The following is a 4,864-nucleotide window of genomic DNA, read 5'->3' as shown; positions in this document are numbered from 1 at the left end:
TCTGTAGATTGCTTTGGGTAGTAAGGACATTTTAACAATGTTGATTCTTCCCAGCCATGAGCATGGTATGTTTTTCCATTCGTTAACATCTTCAGCTATTTCTTTTCTCGGAGTTTCATAGTTCTCTTTATAGAGATACTTCATGTCCTTTGTTAGGTAAATTCCCAGACATTTATAAGCTAAGAGGTATATTTGCCACTTTCATCATACCATAACTTATATTACTTTGAAGATGAAATCATCTTCTTTGGCATTATTGTAAAAGGAATAGAGTCCTTGATTGTTTTTTCAGCTTGACTATTGTTGGCTTATATAAAAGCTACTGACTCTTAAGTATTGATTTTGTATCCTTAGACCCTACTGTATTCCTTGATCACTTCTAAGAGTTTTGAAGTTGAGTCCCTGGGATTTTCCAGGTATAAGATCATGTCATCAGTGAAGAGTGAGAGTTTGATCTCTTCTGACCCTATTTGGATACCCTTGATCACTTTCTCTTGCCTGATTGCGATGGCTAAGACTTCCATTACTATGTTGAATAGCAGTGGAGCCAGTGGGCATCCTTGCCTTGTTCCTGATCTGAGTGGAAATGTTTTCAATCTTATACCATTCAATATGATATTGGCTGTGGGTTTGCTGTAGATGGCCTCTATCAGTTTAAGAAATATCCCTTCTATGCCTATTTTCTTAAGAATTCTAATCATGAAAGGATGCTGGATATTATCAAATGCTTATACTGTGTCAATTGAGGGAATCATAAATACTTGTACTTTTGATTCTAGACAGCCTTGAGCATGCAAAGTGGCATCTCATGGGTTTTACTTGTATTTATTTAATGGTTAATGATATTGAGCATCTTTCCATGTGTCTGTTGGCCATCTCCTCTGGAGAAATGTCTATTTTGATCCTTTACCTATTTCTGAATTAGATTTTATTACTGAGTTATAGGAATTTAGGGGGTTTTGTCGGGGGTTTATTTTTTATTGTTTGGAATTCATTGAGGGCACAAAGAATTAAGTTGTCCTGATTGTGTCTGTTAGATAAAGTCCTTCTGTTTTGTTTTTTGACACAGAGTATTGCTCTGTCTCCCTAGCTAGAGTGCAGTGGCATGATCTCAGCTCACTGCAGCATCAAACTCCTGGGCTCAAGTGATCCTTCCGCATCAGCTTCACAAGTAGTTTGGACTACAATACAGGACATGCCACTGTATTCAGCTAATTTTTCTTTTAGCACAGACACAGTTTTACTCTTGCTCAGGCTGGTCTCAAACTCCTGACCTCCAGAGACTATTCTGCCTTGGCCTCCCAGAGTTCTGGGATTACAGACATGAGCCACCACACCCTGACAGAATTTTTTATATATTCTGAAGACCAGTTCTTTTTAAGATTTGAACATATTTTCTCCTATTCTGTGAGTTGTCTTTACTCTCTTAACAATTTCATTTGCAATATAAAAGGTTTTAATGATGATGTAGATCAATTTATTTATTTTTTCCTTTTTCTGCTTGTGCTTTTAGTGTCATAGCTAACAACACTATGGCAATATTAAGAAAACACTGCCATATCCAAGGTAATGAAAATGTACACCTACATGTTCTTCAAAGTTTTATTGACTTTGTATAATTTGACTACATTCCACTCCAACCAGTAAATAGTCAAATTATCTTGTTTGGAGTCATCTGCAATTTTTGGAACTGTTTTATTGTTAAATACACATCCATGGGATATATTCTCTATTTTAACTCTTTATCTTTAAAATTTGAGATTATTGATGTTCTGATAAGTCTTTCTTGATAGCAGCATTACAATAAAAGTCTCTTCTTTAGTAGTATACTTTATGAGATGGGTGAAAAATTTAAGCAGTTCTTTATTCAGAAATTTTATTTGGTTAACCTAATGACTCACTGCATGATTACATGAATAACCTTTTCATATAATTCAGTTCTCTTTTGATAAACCCAATTTTGTAAGTGTCAGAAATTTAGAAAATTCTAGTCACTCAAGGTACTATGTAAGATTTTAAGTATGTGCATACATTAAAATATCATGCTTATAAACTAGTCTAGGCTGGTAAAATTTCATTTGTTGATTTTAGCATTCATATTATAATGGCCAGTAATCATAGCAGGAGTTATGTACTACATTAACAGGAGTTAATGCTACTCCTGTAGCGTTCATACACAGGAGTATTAACTATAAAAATTCATTAAGTTGCACACTTGCAATTTGTATATGTTACTGTATATATGGTATATATTTTAAATGATTGTAACTATTTTGTGTTATGATTACTGGTCATTATAATATAGACAAAACAAAAAAAATTTAGAGCTACAGTTTATAAAAAATTTAATTTTACCGATACTATTTTCATTTTAGTTAGTAAAACTAATTGCAGACATTTATAAGCTAAGAGGTATATTTGCCACTTTCATCATACCATAACTTATATTACTTTGAAATAAGAAGATACAGAAGTCCTTAAATTTAAGATTATGGGTCTGAAAACAGAACTAGAGATTTTTTTCTTTTATCAAAGAGTTAGGCATGGTTTTGTTTCCCTATGTCAGTTGAAAACTATAGTTTCTGTAGCTAAAAATATCATAAATTTTTAAAAATTGGCTTGACATGGTGGTTCACACCTGTAATACTCCTACCCTGAGAGGCTGAGGAGGGAGGACCCCTTGAGCTCGGGAATTCAAGGTCAGCCTTAGCCACAGGGAACCCCCATCTTTACTAAAAATAGAAGAACTATCCCAGCATTGTGGAAAGTGCCTGTAGTCACAGCTACTTGGGAGGTTGAGACAAGAGGATCTCTTGAGCCCAAGAGTTTGAGGTTGCTGTGAGCTATGACACCAGGGCACTCTACCCATGGTGACAGAATAAGACTCTGACTAAAAAAAAATAATGTAATTTTAATACATTTAATTATGTAATTTTAATGACTATCAATCATTTTAAACTATAAATAATGGTCCTAAAATATGCAAATTTACTTTTAATTTTTTAAAGTAACTACTTGGGAACTACCCTAAGAAAACTTAATGCTCTCTTATCTATGCAAATACATTATAAACTAATTAAGTATTTAAAATATTTGGAAGTTTCAAGTTCTTAAAAATGCATTTTAAAAAACCAATTAAAATATCTAATTGCAAATATAAACTTAACTGGTCAATGGTATAAAACAGGCCAGGTGTCATGCAGGCATAATGGCTCATGCCTGTCATCCCTAGAACTCTGGTAGGCCAAGGTAGGAGGATTGTTTGAGGCCAGCAGTTCAAAACTAGCTTAGGCAACATAGCAAAAACTGTCTCTGCAAAAAAATATCTAAAAATCAGTGGGGCATAAGGGGCATGCACCTATAATTCTAGATACTCCAGAGGCCAAGGCAGGAGAATAGTTGATCCCAGGAGTTCGAGGCTACAGTGAATTATGACCACACCTCTGCATGCCAGCCTGGAGAACAGAACAAGATCTTCTCTCTTAAACAATATAAATAAAAATAAAATAAAGGTATAAGAAACTAATAATTTCTTCTACAACATCTGTTTAAAAGAATGAAGATATATCAGTGTACTTTTTGTAAAAACCCCAAATGCAACACCTTTATCTGTTTCTGGAGAAATTTCCTAATCAGTGAAATTAAAACACTATTATGAATTAACTGTTTTAACTAACATTTTTCCCAGATAAAATTTATATATAAAACAGGGAAAAAATGATAGCATGCCAAAAATTATACTACATTGTAATGACAGTAATTAAAAATCTTATATAGTAATATACCTAGTTCCTTTTAAAGACTAAAGTTTTAAGAAAGGAAAAAATACATTATCTTGAATCTTGGCCAAAGAAGCAAGTTTCTAAGATGAATAAAAAGAAAACTACTCATATCTCTTCTTTAGTAAAAGAATGGGGTAAAATAGAATTTTAAAAGGTATATAATCCAAAATTTGGAAGCTTTCATATGGAATATCCTTACTTCTAAGGGTAATAAAATACAGGGTTATACTAAAACTATGCAATTTTAACATTTCTTTGGAGATTCCTTATTTAAAGTTATAATTTAAAACATTCATTGGTAAAATTTAGGACTTTTAAAAAACTTGCTCATTAAAAAAGTACTGTTTGTGTGTTTTATTTATGTGGTAATTGCATAGTTACCCTAGAATACAAAACTAGTGCTCAAATATGACATATCCAAATCTACACAGAATTTGTATTTCTGTACTTCAGCTAACATAGCTAAACTTTTTGAAAACTTTACTGAAAAATATATAAGTAGATTATGAATAGGAGATTTCACTTGAAATATGAGATTTCACTTGAAATGTTATAAGCAAAATACCTGATGTCTTAGAAAATGGCTATTATAAATCAATACAATATTTTCAAATCAAAAAGACAACAGAATTTTTCCATTAAAATGTTCTGAGTATAGTCTCTAAGTGTTATAATTCCCTAATAACACTTACCATAAATTGTATTTTATTTTGACATTAACTTTGGTTATATTTTCTGATATTATTAATTGTGAATTTATAAAGTAAAATAATTTTAGTTAACCTATATATTTATCTAAAGACTTTTAAAAGACAAAATTTGAAGTATGGCATCAAACTGCTTATAAACTAAAAAGACTGTTGCTAGTTCAAATTAATGAACTTTGGTTAACTATAAAAACTTTAAAAATGAAAATTTTAGAAAAACCCTCAAACTCTAGAGTTTATTTATATTCTCTCTAAACTATTTTAGATAGAGTCTTATTAATTGCTACTCAGATAAAATTCTATCTAAAACTAAACAACTTACTTAGATAGATCTCCCTGAGGGTCAATTTAGGCTTTTCCTTCCTTTTGATTAAT

The sequence above is a fragment of the Otolemur garnettii genome, unplaced genomic scaffold (genome assembly GCF_000181295.1).
Source record: "Otolemur garnettii isolate 467f Iridium unplaced genomic scaffold, OtoGar3 scaffold00011, whole genome shotgun sequence".
NCBI classification, from domain to species: Eukaryota; Metazoa; Chordata; class Mammalia; order Primates; family Galagidae; genus Otolemur; species Otolemur garnettii.
The sequence above is the reverse complement of the archived record's forward strand: the minus strand, read 5'-3'. Positions refer to the sequence as shown.